This window comes from Schistocerca piceifrons, chromosome 11, assembly GCF_021461385.2.
Source record: "Schistocerca piceifrons isolate TAMUIC-IGC-003096 chromosome 11, iqSchPice1.1, whole genome shotgun sequence".
NCBI lineage: Eukaryota > Metazoa > Arthropoda > Insecta > Orthoptera > Acrididae > Schistocerca > Schistocerca piceifrons.
The window spans coordinates 62,155,615-62,173,407 of record NC_060148.1 but is presented as its reverse complement, the minus strand read 5'-3'; positions in this window follow the sequence as shown (position 1 = coordinate 62,173,407).

Here is a 17,793-nt window from a genome sequence, read left to right as displayed (position 1 = left end):
TGGGTTGATGGTATTGAGGTCTTCATCTGAGATATGTAGGTCACGTGAAATTTACGACACCAATAGTTTTCATTTTTGTAATTTTTAAATTTTGAGTATTTTGTGTACTTCATTTTTGGGTGAATACTTGTTTTGCAGTGATGTCATTATTGCCAGTGAGTGGAAAAAATCACTATTCTTTTGAAATTGTGACGTTTATTTATGTCATGCCACATTAGTCAATTTATATATTGTGAAGGTGCTATGAGAATGCTTAATGTCTTGAAGATGCACCCACGAAATGACAGTCGTTAAACATTACCACCTATCTCAAGATTCTCACTTACAATTTGAAGCAATATGTGATTAGATTAGCTGGATATGTGCTTTAGCATTTGACAACTTAATATTTGTTCAGATGTAGAAGATTTTACTCATAGGTACTTCATTGGATGTTGATGTGTATCTCATTGGCGACAGTGGTGTTCTCTACATACAAAATTCATGTTACTAATAAGTACATACTTAATACTTTTCTAATTTGACATGTAGTGATGATATTTTACTTCTGTTTGATCTTTTCTATACTGCCAGGTTTTAACAAAAAGTATTTGATAATCCATTCAGTATTCCTTTGATTTATTTTCAGCAACACATCACAAATATAGTACCACACCAGAACTACAGGATTGTACAACCAAACGTTCTCTGCCACCACCCTATATTTTTTGGGATGGTTACTAAGGATAGGCTTAGCGTATACCGAGGAGAATTATTTTATATTTTACCATCTGTGCCAAATTAATTTGTCTGTTAATATATTTATGTTACAGCACTGTCAATAGTCGTATCACAGACACACTTTAAAGAAAATGAAACTGTTTACACTCCACTGTGAAAACCCACTGTCATATAATGTTTATGGAAGTGGATGACACTTGTGTCTCTTGTGTTGGAGTTACTGTTGCAATGAATGTGATTTTTTTTTTTAGTATGACATGTTAAAAACAACTGCAGTAAAATAAATTTGTGTATTGCAAAAGGAGTTATGTCTTTTACATATGTTGTATTGTCCCATTTTATATGCGTGTTGTTCACAATCCCTACTCCCATCCCCACCCAGAGAAAGTATTTACAGAATCATTGCATAATGTTACATCATGTGTGTGACGTCTTGGAAGGGGGGAGGGAGGAAGTGACCACACTTTTGAGAAGAGTTTATTGGTCCATCCACTAATAATTATAGGTCAAGGATCATATTTTTTGAATGAGTTGCTTACATTTCTTCAAAAGTAAAGCTGTGGAAAATATGAAATTAAAATATTTTGTGATTGGCTCTGCATGGAATGTTGAATGTTTTGTTATAATATATTCAATTACTCAACATTTATTCGCTTACTGTGAACTGTTAGACATCAGCAGTATTTGGTACAAATGTAATAGCTATTAGAGGCATGAAAATTTCTGCCGGACTGCAACTTGTACCTACATTTCTCTCTTGTAAGGAAACATTCCATGAAGTTCTGCATTTGCAGTCAGATGTTACTGAACCAGTCTTTTGACTGCATAACTTTCAGCAGTGTGAATGGGATGAAGAAATACTGAATATTCATATGTCCTAGAAACCTCAGCAAAGATTCACTGTGTATCTGTTTAGAATAAGGTATAATGAGCCAATTGTAACACACTCAGCCAATGATACACAGCTTCTTATTTGTTGTGTGTTCTATTCTTTTCCTTCGATTCTTTGTTCTATTCTTTTCCTTCGATTCTTTCCTCACATCACCTCTCCTTTGCTTGTAACTTCAGATTGCTCAGTCTGTGAGAGTGCATAATGGGCTCTGAAAATGAACACTTAAGTTCTTCTGGATATATTGTTTGGTTTGTGATTTTGGATATGACATTATCTTGAAGAAATTGAACAAGCAGAAGCAGCAACCATTATGATCAGTGCTTGATTTGTAAAAAAGTAGTAGTACCAGTACTATGACCTACCATGGACTGTTTTTTATTAATATCTTAAAACATTATTTTAATGGTTTTGTATCAGAGGTATCAGTATGATATACCATCACAAATCAAGCACGGGTTATAACAACAAAAGCAGTTGACTGGTTTAAAATAGTCACACTGACTGTACCTGGATTGCTTTGTCATCTCACAGCAATAAAAAAGGAAGCTTGTTTGGCAATATTATAAAAGGGATAGGTGCTACTCATTATACAGTGGAGATGCTGATTCACAGTTAGGCACAACAAAAAGATGGTCAAACAAAGCTTTCAGCCAAACAGGCATTCATCACAACTAGACAACATATATACAGTATATCTGCTATGTAGTGAGTAGCAACTACCCTTTTCATAACATTGTCATTATTACATAATGGATTTTCCATTGTGTGAAGATTAGTGTTTAATGTACCACTGACCAAAGGAGTAAGGACAGACTATCAGGTTTCTACCAACATACAGAGCTTATCTCTTACTATGTGGTCTCCATCAAGATGGACACAATCTTCTTTGAGGCTTTTCACATCAGATCTGTGGCTGGGTAGCAGTCAACTGAATGTTGCCTCAAACTGAAATAATGATAAGTAAATAAACAGAGAGGAAATTTGTTCAGTGCATAAACTTGAAATTGATATTAAATTGACAGATTCTTTGATCAAAAGTTGGCTTACACTACACAAAGTGTTTTCTTCTTAATTGAAATTCATGACAGTTTCTGCTCACCAGTATGTTTGAGAATTATAATTATTCCCAAAGTAAATGTATATATAAAAAAGATTTTAGTCGCAACTGAAGTATAGCAAGTTCAGTTTCATGGCTATTATTTATTTTCGTTTATCTGCTTTCCTTTTCTCATTTTCTTCAGCTGCCATACGTGGCATAGCTGTTTCTACCAGAATGATGCAAATGAAGGTGGAAAATATACTGCTTAAGCCAAACAAGGTAAAAAAATATGGAAATTCAATGTAACTGCAAAAGAATGAAATACTGCATAACTGGAGCTTCAGTAGATATATGAGGCTATTTGTCTGTATGGAGGCTGAGATGCTGGAAGACTGCAGTGAAGTGCAGGAAGGCTTGCAGAGAATCAACAATTGGTGGAGTGTCTTGCACTGTGAATAAATGTCAAGACAGATCTCCATGTTGATCACCACTTTCTAGTGAGCAACAGTTTGTCATTGAACAGATCATTCCAATTTCCATCAGCTGACGTTTTAGGAACAAGAACTGCTCTCCATACAATAATGAGCTGTGCCTGTGCACATTTTTGAATTTTTGCAAAAGCAAAGTCAGTTATTTTGTATTTGTTTCTTCAGTGACAGTACATGTACAGGTGATAAGTTTCCAGTAACATTACAGTGAGAGAGTTACAGAAGATTAAATGGGTTGTTGCTAAGACTGTGAATTCGTTTGTTTATCAGGTACAATGATGTAAATTCTTTATCAGAGGTCATCAACTGATTTGGACATAAACCTACAAGAATAAAGTCACTTCTTTTGTCTTGGATGAATACAGTTTAAAATAATGTAACATACCATACAGTTATGATACTTACCTGGTTTATGCTTGAGGAGCAAAGGTTGTGAGAATTTCAGGTCTTCTGATGCAGTAAATCCATCATTTTAGGATGATATGGGCAATAATTTTCTTATTTCTGCAAACATGTTTCGGAAAAATAACTTCTTCATAGAGACTCTGCTTCTGTGTATTTAACAAGATAATATTAATGTAGTCAAATTAAGTCAGGTGATACTGAGGGAATTAGATTAGGAAATGAGATACTTAAAGTAGTAAACGAGTTTTGCTGTTTGGGAAGCAAAATAACTGATGATGGTCGAAGTAGAGAGGATATAAAATGTAGACTGGCAATGGCAAGACAAATGTTTCTGAATAAGAGAAATTTGTTAACATTGAGTATAGATTTAAGTGTCAGGAAATCGTTTCTGCAAGTATTTGTATGGAGTGTAGCCATGTTTTTTTTTTTTTGGTCATCAGTCTACTGACTGGCTTGATGCGACCCACCACGAATTCCTTTCCTGTGCTAACCTCTTCATCTCAGATTAGCACTTGCAACCTACATCCTCAATTATTTGCTTGACGTATTCCAATCTCTGTCTTCCTCTACAGTTTTTGCCCTCTACAGCTCCCTCTAGTACCATGGAAGTCATACCCTCATGTCTTAGCAGATGACCTATCATCCTGTCCCTTCTCCTTATCAGTGTTTTCCACATACTCCTTTCCTCTCCGATTCTGCGTAGAACCTCCTCATTCCTTACCCTATCAGTCCACCTAATTTTCAACATTCGTCTATAGCACCACATGTCAAATGCTTCGATTCTCTTCTGTTCCGGTTTTCCTACAGTCCATGTTTCACTACCATACAATGCTGTACTCCAGACGTACATCCTCAGAAATTCCTTCCTCAAATTAAGGCCGGTATTTGATATTAGTAGACATCTCTTGGCCAGAAATGCCTTTTTTGCCATAGCGAGTCTGCTTTTGATGTCCTCCTTGCTCCGTCCGTCATTGGTTATTTTACTGCCTAGGTAGCAGAATTCCTTAACTTCATTGACTTCGTGACCATCAATCCTGATGTTAAGTTTCTCGCTGTTCTCATTTCTACTATTTCTCATTACCTTCGTCTTTCTCCGATTTACTCTCAAACCGTACTGTGTACTCATTAGACTGTTCATTCCATTCAGCAGATCATTTAATTCTTCTTCACTTTCGCTCAGGATAGCAATGTCATCAGCGAATCGTATCATTGATATCCGTTCACCTTGTATTTAAATTCCACTCCTGAACCTTTCTTTTATTTCCATCATTGCTTCCTCGATGTACAGATTGAAGAGTAGGGGCTAAAGGCTACAGCCTTGTCTTACACCCTTCTTAATACGAGCACTTCGTTCTTGATCGTCCACTCTTATTATTCCCTCTTGGTTGTTGTACATATTGTATATGACCCGTCTCTCCCTATAGCTTACCCCTACATTTTCAGAATCTCGAACAGCTTGCACCGTTTTATATTGTCGAATGCTTTTTCCAGGTCGACAAATCCTATGAAAGCGTCTTGATTTTTCTTTTGCTTTGCTTCCATTATTAGCCGTAACGTCAGAATTGCCTCTCTCGTCCCTTTACTATTCCTAAAGCCAAACTGATCGTCACCTAGCGCATTCTCAATTTTCTTTTCCATTCTTCTGTATATTATTCTTGTAAGCAGCTTCGATGCATGAGCTGTTAAGCTGATTGTGCGATAATTCTCGCACTTGTCAGCTCTTGCCGTCTTCGGAATTGTGTGGATGATGCTTTTCCGAAAGTCAGATGGTATATCGCCAGACTCATATATTCTACACACCAACGTGAATAGTCGTTTTGTTGCCACTCCCCCAATGATTTTAGAAATTCTGATGGAATATTATCTATCCCTTCTGCCTTATTTGACCGTAAGTCCTCCAAAGCTCTTTTAAATTCCGATTCTAATACTGGATCCCCTATCTCTTCTAAATCGACTCCTGTTTCTTCTTCTATCACATCAGACAAATCTTCACCCTCATAGAGGCTTCCAGTGTATTCTTTCCACCTATCTGCTCTCTCCTCTGCATTTAACAGTGGAATTCCCGTTGCACTCTTAATGTTACCACCGTTGCTTTTAATGTCACCAAAGGTTGTTTTGACTTTCCTGTATGCTGAGTCTGTCCTTCCAACAATCATATCTTTTTCGATGTCTTCACATTTTTCCTGCAGCCATTTCGTCTTAGCTTCCCTGCACTTCCTATTTATTTCATTCCTCAGCAACTTGTATTTCTGTATTCCTGATTTTCCTGGAACATGTTTGTACTTCCTTTTTTCATCCATCAACTTAAGTATTTCTTCTGTTACTGCATTCCAGTCGCCCATGACTATTAGATTTTCGTCCCATTTACATACTGCATTACTCTTTCAATATCCTCATACACTTTCTCTATCTGTTCATCTTCAGCTTGCGACGTCGGCATGTATACCTGAACTATCGTTGTCGTTGTTGGTCTGCTGTCGATTCTGATTAGAACAACCCGGTCACTGAACTGTTCACAGTAACACACCCTCTGCTCTACCTTCCTATTCATAACGAATCCTACACCTGTTATACCATTTTCTGCTGCTGTTGATATTACCCGATACTCATCTGACCAGAAATCCTTGTCTTCCTTCCACTTCACTTCACTGACCCCTACTATATCTAGATTGAGCCTTTGCATTTCCCTTTTCAGATTTTCTAGTTTCCCTATCACGTTCAAGTTTCTGACATTCCACGCCCCGACTCGTAGAACGTTATCCTTTCGTAGATTATTGAATCTTTTTCTCGTGGTAACCTCCCCCTTGGCAGTCCCCTACCGGAGATCCGAATGGGGGACTATTCCGGAATCTTTTGCCAATGGAGAGATCATCATGATACTTCTTCAATTACAGACCACATGTCCTGTGGATACACGTTACGTGTCTTTAATGCAGTGGTTTCCATTGCCTTCTGCATCCTCATGTCGTTGATCATTGCTGATTCTTCCGCCTTTAGGGGCAATTTCCCACCCCTAGGACAAGAGAGTGCCCTGAACCTCTATCCGCTTCTCCGCCCTCTTTGACAAGGCTGTTGGCAGAATGAGGCTGACTTCTTATGCCGGAAGTCTTCGGCCGCCAACGCTGATTATTTATCAAAATTTAGACAGTGGCGGGGATCGAACCTGTGACCGAAGACGTTTTGATTATGAATCAAAGACGCTACCCCTAGACCACAGGTACGGTAGCTACCTCCTTCACCGCTCCGATAATTCCCTGCCGATATTGCGTGGTGGGGTAGCCATCGGCCACCACTGCCAGATCCCTGTTCGGCTCTAACCCCTCCTTCTCGGCCCCACAGAACACCTGATCCTGAGTCTCTTCTTCCCTCGCCTTACCATTACCTGCGCCACCATATATGTCCGCCCCTCGACCCATGTTCCCTTCGACTTCCTTTCCCACATGGTGGCATTGCTGTCAGGGTTCCTCTGAGTTATAATCTGCAGGTAGCGGTCTTCCACTGCAGTAGCAGCCCTTGGGCGGTCTAAGCGAGCCATGTCATCGACAGTTCTGACAATGTCGCTTTGGTTCACTCCGAGATGGCTGGACATTTCCCTTGTTGAGAGCCCTTCCTGGCACAAAATAACAATGTGGACGTGATTGAAATGCAGTACTGACTGTCTAGGCACAGTTGGACTACAGACAAGATGAGCCGTGTACCTCCTTCCTGGTGGAATGACAAACTGATCGGGTGTCTGACCCCCTCCGTCTAATAGGTGCTGATCATGCATGGTTGTTTACATCATTGGGTGGGTTTAGTGACCCTACTAATTAGTAATAGTCAAAGTGACTGTGCCTGTGACACAATATCCACAGTCAACGTCTATCTTCAGGAGTTCTGGGAACTGGGGAGGTGCAAAACTTTTTTTGATGTGTGTATTTATTACGCGACATTCATAAAGTCTCATTTCAAAATTACGACTCCGGCTGACTAAGTTTCTAATAATTGTAACAGGGCGGTTACACTTACTAACGCATGGAATGCAAAAATAAAACAACTATTCCGTTAATTAAGTAGAAAATAACGGAAAAAAGACATTACTCTTACGACGCATGTGACTGTCTGCTTTCTCACCGTTTTGAGCGTTAATGTCGCTCCAGCTGTTAAACGGTAACAACTTTGGCACCTGGGAGTCGTGATCGTACTTATCAGACTGTGGCGTTGCTTTGCAGGAGATTTATCGGAAGATAAAGTTAATCATTAAGCACCAATACATAATAAGTATACTTCATGTCCTGGGTGTAGCAAAATGAGCAAGACAAAACAAACGTATTACGATTGCTTAAACGAAAACGTTCGGTTGGAGAAGTTATTGTAGGACATCGAAGTTTTATAATTACTTAGTTATCAAAGTTAAATCAGGGTCTACCGTATCTTCCTTCGCCGTCGGCGTTGTCGTGGTCACCGTGAGACACCGTTATACCAAGAGGAAAGGCGCGTCGATCTTAGAGCATGAGATATGATGACCTTAAGCCATTGACAACACACAACGGTCACGGTAGCACCTGGTTCCAGAATGGCTGCAGTAGTTAAGATCTACGAACTATCCCCTGTTGACCAGGTCCACAAAACTTAACTCGTAACGAGATCCCTTCAAAGCAAATTGTCATCATGATCGTCTATAAAGGCTTCGTACAACGAGAATAAATGTTACGGTTTATGGAATAATAACAGATACGACCAAACTGTCTTGTCTCTTCTACTTTATTTAACATAACTTCGTTCACAGTTTCATTTCGCATTCACCACTCATTCACCGAAACCCTTTGATGAACAGTTTTGGTTGCTTAACACCAACAGTCAATGATAATGATACAGCTTTTCTCCTTTTTATAAATTGAAGCCCGCTCTCCGCGATATAATTAAAAAAAAAACCGGTCTCAATACTGCGTCCCTCGTGAGATGCGAATAGACTTATCCCGGAATTGACCGCCCTGTAGGTGTACTCAATTTAATGACCACACTTCGCTGTCCGCTATTTCGCGTAACTGAATGTCCATTTGTTAGTCTGATTATACACTGTAGTTATTTAAAATTCGCCCCTATATTTTTCACAACGCACAATTAGCACTTCGTTACTTATTTTCTTTTTTTTTTTTCTTCTAAGAGTAAACTGAAAAAAAGACGCCGTATCATCGGCTTAATCGATATAAAGCAAAACACCTTAATATGCCCAATTTTACCTCTTCTTATAGGATCGGCTACCTTACTCATTAATTTATTACATATTATTTACAATAACGCTAAACAGGTATCGCCGTTATATTTTAATTGTATTCAAAAGCATGTTACTACTATTATGACCGACCAAATCGTAACAAATCGCGCGGCGTGCGTCTTTAACGATAACTTTACGCTATTCAAGTTCCGTTACAGCTGTCTTGACTCGTAATGTTACACGGCCCCCCAGACTGTGATGTCTTGAAGAGGGTTCCAGACAGAACAGGCTTATTTTTTTTTTTTTGTGTACTGTGACAGGAGAGGGTATTTGTTTCGGCGAATACACTCACTCTCAGATTCACTCAACAAGTCAGTACATACACTCTACAATATTTAAGTTGAGTTAATGGGCCTAGACAAAATGCCCTTAACTAAATTCCACATTTGTTTATAGGTTGTCTTAGAAACACTTCGCACTAATCACTTCATATTCACACCACATTTTTTTTCTTGGATGAAGCCATCAGTTCTTCAACCGACTGTGCAAGGCAGGGATCACAGCCGGGTTCGACGATTGGCATCCTAGGCCAAAACCCTTATCAGGCTACTTGTTTAACCAGAGAGGATTTGGTCCTTTTCTTTTCCTCTTAATTCCACTTTTAAATCATCCATCCTCGGTGTTCGGTGAGAGGATAAATCGTATTTCAGCGTCGTCATTGTTGCTGATACCAAGAAGGTATCTCATGGAAATCGTCGGTACATTCTTTAATTTTCTTTGTAAGTTAGTATAAGTACGTATTTATCCATTGGTGCTTTTATTTAGTCCACTGAGTGTAGTCTTGGTATCATTCAGTGTTTCTTGAATATATATTTTGCTCATTATTGATAATACTTCTTCAGGTCTATGTGAGGGAACAAGCCTTTAATTACATCAGTATCACAATCTGCCAGGAGGTAGCTCCCTTCATGAGGTATTTTCATTATTTTATATGGACCTGTATATAAATATTGCCATTTCTTATTCAGTCTTTTCCTGGTTGATGCTTTTGGGTGATTTCTCAATAAAATTTCTTCACCTACATCATATGTGACTACTTTCTTCACATTTTTATCAAAAAAGGTTTTTCTCAATTGTGCTTGATGCTTCAGGTTTTCGTAGACCTTCTTCACCATATCTTCTTTCTTGGTAATCTTTTGTTCTATCGCAGGTAATTTCTTCATCCATTCTGGCACAATACTTTCACCAAATACTATTTGGTTAGGTGAATAACCTGTCGAAACGTGTGGTAAGTCATTATACACTTTCTCAAATTCATAAATCCAATCGATCTATTTATAATGTTGTTTGGGTATGTACGTCCGTAAAAATCGGTTCAACTCTCGGAAGATTCTTTCAACTTTATTTCCACAAGGGTAAAATCTTGAGATGTAAATGTGCTGGATTCCTTGTTCTTTCATAGTGTCTCTCCATACTTTGCTTGTATAATAAGCAGCGTTGTCTGTCAAGATCATTATAGGTTTGCCAAGCTCAGTTATATAGTTGTTGATAAATTTGCGTAACATGGGTCGAACGTGGAGATTTTTCAAAGGATATAATTTCACATATTTTGAAAAGAGATCATAGAAAGCCAATACATATTTGAACCGTCCACGTGTCACGGGCATGGCCCACAGACATCACATGACACCAACATTAAAGGTTGTTGTGGGATGATAGGATGTAATTCTATCTTCCGACAATAGTTTATGGGTTTCGCCTTCTGACATATTTTGCACTTCTTAATAATATTTGTAGCTATACGTCCCAAATTTGGATGATAGCAGTATTGTGCTACTTTGGCTATACATTTAGCGGAACCAAAATGACCCCAATTCAAGTGAGTGTACCATACTAGTGATTCTAAATATTCATTTGGAACACAAACTTTCCAAACATCTTCTTCATCCTTCCTCCGATACAATATTCCGGATTTTAATTGATACTGTTCTTGAGAGTGACTTAGCGTTTTGCTTTCAACAGCATGCCTAATGGCTTTCCACAACTTATCATCTTCTTGCAGTTGTGGAAGACTTCGAGATAGCTGTGAAATCTGCCTCTCACAATATTGCCTTGATAAATTCATGACTTTAAAGTCAATAGCCCGTTCTTCACACTCGTCGTCATTCTTTCTTTTCGGTAGTCTTGAAAGAGCATCGGCTATGATGTTGTCTTTCCCTCTGATGTATTTGAGCGTAATATCATATTCTTGCAGTAGCAAGGCCCACCGGATTAAACGTGAATGGAACATCCTTCCTGTTAAAATAAAAGATAAACCTTTGTGGTCGCAGAATACAATGATCTTCTTTCCATATACAAAATAGCGAAACTTTCTAAGGGACCAGACCACGGCCAGTACTTTCAATTCAGTAGTACAATATGCACGTTCACAGCTAGAGAGTGTTCTGCTGGCAAACCCAATTATCTTGATGGAACTGATATCTTCTGGATTGTCCATCTGGAAAAGAGTGGCACCCAATCCTGTTTCAGAAGCATCCGCAGCAATATAAAAATCTTGATCAAGTCTCGGATGATGTAACAGTGGAGCATTAGTCAAAGCATTGCGGATGTTATCAAAAGCTTGCGTGCATTCGGAATTCCACTCCCACATGACATTTTTTCTTAACAGCCGTAACAAACAGTCTTGGCTTCCTAACTGATTGGGTAAAAATCGTCGAAAAAATGAAACTAAGCCGATAAATGACTTTAATTCTGTTCTATTCTTTGGATAAGCACATCTGTTAATCGCATCCATCTTTTTAGGATTTGGTTTTATCCCTTCAGGAGTGATTATATGTCCAAGAAATTTCAATTGGTTATGAGCAAACTTGGATTTTCTCAAATTTACAGTAACTCCGTATTCCAAAAATTTCGCAAAAACTCTTCTTAATAAGTCCAAATGTTCCTCCCAAGTTTCAGAAGCAATTAGCAAATCATCCACATATAAAGTAACTTCATTCAAAAGGTCTCTGCCCAGTACGGTATCTAATGCCGATATGAAAACACCACCGCTTATTTTCAACCCAAATGGCATGACAGTAAACTGGTAACTCCGGCCCAGAAAAACGAATGCAGTATATTTTCTAGATTTTTTCGATATTCTAGTTTGCCAATATGAACTACGCATATCCAAAGAGGTTAAGAAGCGGGCACCATAAAACTTTTGTACTAACTCTTCTAGGTTCTCCGGTCGCTTTTGTACAGGTATAATGATCTTATTGATCTCTCTGGCATCCAACACCAATCTGATGTCACCATTGGGTTTAATTACCGCCACAAGAGGGTTACAATATTCAGAATCTGAGGGCTCAATAATATCCCATTCTAACATTTTATTGATTTCCTTTCTGACTACTTCTTTCTTTGTCCATGGGATAGAATAGGAAGTACGACAAAAGGGTTTATGTGCATACGTCTTTATATGGTATTCAAAGTCTTTTATTATAACCGGACGTTTACTACAAATTGACTGATATGCTTCCAACAAGTAGTACAGTTCATCCCTTTGGATAACAGATAAATATTCTGATTCTAACACCTTTTCCTGCAATGACATTTTATCCATCATTTCTTCAGAACATTCAATAAGGCATATATCACACACATTTTCATCATCAATACTGACATATTTTACCATTAGATTCATACACAATTGATTTGGAATTACTCGGCCCTTTCTCAGGGTGGTTGTCAAAACATTACCATTGGAATTAAATATACATTCACCTTTCTCTAAATTAATGATTGCACCGGTCTCACATAAAAAATCCAAACCCCAGATACATGGTACTGTCATTTTAGGAACAACCAGGAATGTACTTTCTATTTGAGCCCTCTGAATTGTAACGTCAACACGTACCTGTTTCACAACTTTTTGCATTTTTGCACTGAACGCGCCAGACACGGTACATCCTGTGATAGGAAAAGTGGGCATTTTTACCCCTCGGCTTATCTGTTTTAAACAGTCCAACGTCATGACACTAATAGTTGCTCCAGTATCAATTAATATTTCAACATCAACATTATTTATACTTGTTGGAATTATTGCCTGTAAAATTTGTCCGCATTTATTAGAAACTTCAGGTTTTTCTTCAATTAACTCATTCCTTATATCCTGATCATTATTGTACCTTAATACTCTCACTTCAAATTGATGCCTGCCTTCCTTCTCCTTTCCAGTCATCCTAGGAAGGCATTTGGTGACTGGTATTAGTTTAATCTATCTCGTTGAGTCATCGGTGGGGGTTCATGAACTTCCACAATCCGTACAGTATGATCCAAGTTATGGTATTCACCCCGTCGCACATTGGAGGCTCCTTCGCCCATTGGTATAACTCCTTGTGCTGGATGAGGACTCAAGGCATTTGTTCCATCCTGCCGATGAACATTATGCTTCGAATTATCTTCCCAAGGTCGAATGCAATTGGGTTCATCACTTGGGTACCTGTTACTCTTATTAATATCACTACTATGCACATTCGCGTCGCCATATCGAGGTTTACCTCTAGCACAGTAAGTATCTCTTCTATATTTATTATAATCATTGTTTTTATTGCAACCATAGGATGAAGATTGTCCATGCTCCTGTGATGCGGGTTTGACCTGGTTTTCGGTATTATTATTATCATACGTTAAATTATTATTATAATTATTCGTATTTCTATGAGTGTGAGTCGACATTTGATTACTACTCATTTGTCTTGCGTCTTCCATAATCATATCTATAGAGTCAATCACCGACAAGAATTGTTCTACATCGTGGTCAGGAACATTTATTAACTTTTCACGTATATTTATGGGCGACATTCCCTTCAAAATTCTGATCACTTCCTTGTGAGAAATTGGATCACTCCAATAACGTGTCATATTTATGTACTTTTCAAAATATTGCCTTAAAGTACTCCTTTTACTGTTAAAATACGCAGGTTGGTAAACCTCTTTTCTTAATTTCTCTTGTTTACTCGACGACCAGTATTTAGCCAAAAAAAGTTGTTCAAACTCAGCACAAGTATGGCAACTTTCACTTACTTCGGCGGCCCATAATGCGGCTTCTCCGGTAATTTTGGATACTATAAATTGAAGTCGGTCGTGTTCTGACCAGCTACGCTGAAATATTCTTTTGAAATTATTGATAAAGATTTTCGGATGCAGGTTGTTCTTTTCAGTGGAGAATGTTGGGAATTGTCTACTTTTAAAAATGCTGTTCTCCACCTTTAAAGAAGACAAATATCCTCGCTGACCAAAAGAATCATCATCTTTACCAACCGAATCATCAACTTCCCAATGCAAATTTTCACCACAATTGTACTTCGTATTATCCCATGTTCGGTTGTTTTTCGACCTATTCTCCGAACGTTCGTCCTCTGTCAACAAATTTTGTGATGACTTTCGTTCTAACTCCGCCAATTTATGATTGGTTTCCTTTTGCCATTTAGGTAACTCATCAACTATTTTCTCTTTTATTTTCTGAATTTCGCTAGTGAAGAGCTTAATTAAGTCATCATTTCTACTTAGGTGCTCATTGATATTTTCATTTTGCTGGGATCCAGTAGTAGTCTTAACCTTGTCTACAATTTCATTTCCTTTTATTTCTATCCAATCAGTTAGATCTTCATGAAGTCTTTTAGTTTGATCTACTAAATAATTGTCAATCACTTTACGAGCATCAGACTCAAACTCGACTATTTGTTTCGAAAGCTCTTCTATCTGTGCGCTAGCATTGAAACAGCTGCTTTCACACTTAACCATCCTATTGGACAGGCCATCATAACTCTTCGAAACTACCTCATATTTCTTTTCTACGTCATGAAGTTTTCCCATTAAATTATTATATTGCCTTTCTAAGGTGTTAGAAAACTCTACATCTAGTTCTCCAAATTTCGAATTTAATTGAGTCTCCCAGTCCGTCTTTAATTCTTTCTTAGTATTTTCCAGTTTATAATCAAAGGTGTTCAGTTTGCTTTCCAAAGAATCCATTTTAACTTCTAGTGAACCAAATTTGGCCTCAAATTTTTCATTTAACTTTTGATTGTCCTCTTTTAATTGCTTATTATCTTTTTCTAGTGAACCAAGTCTTCCATTCATTACACCCATTTGAATATTTATTGATACCAGCATATCAAACATTTTTTGATTAATATTTCCATTTTGAGGATCAACTTGCTGATCTACTTCCGAAACCTCAAGATCTTTATGTTCTCCCACGCTGCTTACCTTGCTTATCATTGTATTTGAATCTCCTAACGGCTCTAAATCAATAACTGTATTATTATCTGTACATGTCTCCTGTCCCACATTGAGCTCATGGGATGCATCATCCCTATCCTCTTCACTTTCCTCTCCCTCTCTACTCATTACTCTACTCAACTGCACATTATCATGTATTCTTTTCGTTCGTTTTGACATGATTATTCACTACCAAGGCATACACTTATTTTCAATATGTATTTATATATATTTATCTACCGAAATCACAAGTCTCAACTTCCTTTTTTTTATAATTATACTGTTATTTTAATCATACCTGGTAGTATCGCTCACTTTTAGCGATTATTGAAGAATACCTCTTTCATTGGACAGACTCCTGGCTGCTACAATTTTTTCCAACTCTAGGGTTCGTGAATCCGGATGACACTCGACTCGATGCAGCAATCCTCCTCGATCGAGCCGCACGTTGTGGCGCCACTTCTACCGTATCTTCCTTCGCCGTCGGCGTTGTCGTGGTTACCGTGAGACACCGTTATACCAAGAGGAAAGGCGCGTCGATCTTAGAGCATGAGATATGATGACCTTAAGCCATAGACAACACACAATGGTCACGGTAGCACCTGATTCCAGAATAGCTGCAGTAGTTAAGATCTACGAACTATCCCCTGTTGACCAGGTCCACAAAACTTAACTCGTAACGAGATCCCTTCAAAGCAAATTGTCATAACGATCGTCTATAAAGGCTTCGTACAACGAGAATAAATGTTACGCTTTATGGAATAATAACAGATACGACCAAACTGTCTTGTCTCTTCTACTTTATTTAACATAACTTCGTTCACAGTTTCATTTCGCATTCACCACTCATTCACCGAAACCCTTTGATGAACAGTTTTGGTTGCATAAGACCAACAGTCAATGATAATGATACAGCTTTTCTCCTTTTTATAAATTGAAGCCCGCTCTCCGCGATATAATTAAAAAAAAACCGGTCTCAATACTGCGTCCCTCGTGAGATGCGAATAGACTTATCCCGGAATTGACCGCCCTGTAGGTGTACTCAATTTAATGACCACACTTCGCTGTCCGCTATTTCGCGTAACTGAATGTCCATTTGTTAGTCTGATTATACACTGTATCTATTTAAAATTCGCCCCTATATTTTTTACAACGCACAATTAGCACTTCGTTACTTGTTTCCTTTTTTTTTTTTCTTCTAAGAGTAAACGGAAAAAAAAGACGCCGTATCATCGGCTTAGTCGATATAAAGCAAAACACCTTAATATGCCCAATTTTACCTCTTCTTATAGGATCGGCTACCTTACTCATTAATTTATTACATATTATTTCCAACAACGCTAAACAGGTATCGCCGTTATATTTTAATTGTATTCAAAAGCATGTTACTACTATTATGACCGACCAAATCGTAACAAATCGCGCGGCGTGCGTTTTTAACGATAACTTTACGCTATTCAAGTTCCTTTACAGCTGTCTTGACTCGTAATGTTACAAGGGGGGAATGAAATACAGGAGAAAGTAAGATGCATATTTGCCTTCATGACGCTCAACACTTTTATCAGAGAACGAGGCTCGATTTGGAGACAAAATGTCTTTACTCGCAGAAAAGAAAGTCGTATGTCTGCAGCACTCGAGGGTACAGAGGCATTATATTTAAGAAATAAATTCGCTATCCTTTACCTTCCCGGGTAATTTTTTTTTTGTCACACTCTGTCCCAGGTGAGGTCTGACAGACCGCTACATTCAAATAATTATAAAAACTGCATTTAGCAATTTTCAGTAAAATAACTCAGTTTTTAATGTAACAGGTTACATTAACATCACACAAAAATATATTCAAATAAGTTTTCCACTTTATTTTTATAAAAAAACGCATTTGAACAAAAAAAGCTGCACAAAATGGAAATAATGTTAATGATATAAAAACGCAAACGCCCTGCACACTAAATTTTACTTCTTGCCTTATTTTTGTTGTTTGTCGTACCTGTAATAATAAAAACATAAAAACTCCCATATAACATTCCAAAATATCGAAGTTACTCTAGTACTTTTCAGGTTTTTGGTTTCCTTCTCAGAGATTTCCATTGCACTCGCTGGAAACTTTTGTAGAGAAATCAAGCTATACTAGCTCCCTGCAACAATGACAAATATAAGACGTCTTTCTCTTCTCTTTTGGGTCACAAGTCGAGCATGTTTTACGTTCTTCCAATCGTTCTACAGTGACTTCTAGTCTTGGTTCTGCTACACTCAAAACGCAATGAACGGATGCACTAAGTTCATGGGGTATACCTTATTGATGACTTGCTTTATATCTGTGGAGTCACCAACGAGTTCGCAAGCTTCTTCAAAAAATTAAAGCAGCTCACCTGAGTATCGTCTTTGTAGGAGCTGTCAAGGACAAACGTATTCACCCCACTTATATCCAACATGCACAAAAAATGAGGAAAAGCACCAGCATGGCTGTATCTTGAGAAAGTCTTTACTCTGTCATACGATCAGTTTCGGCGGCACATTACCGCCAACCTCAGGCCCCACCACTGCCAAAAGAGTATTAGTTTTCCTTGCCAGATATACTTTAGGATCCTTGTCACCTGCACACTTGTGCTAGCTGTGATCAGGAGTCAATACTCGACACTATTTTATCTCCAATGTCAATGGGGACTTTAACAGCTTACTGTTGTTGTTGTTGTTGTGGTCTTCAGCCCTAAGACTGGTTTGCTGCAGCTCTCCATACTACTCTATCCTGTGCAAGCCTCTTCATCTTCAAGTAACTACTGCAACCTAC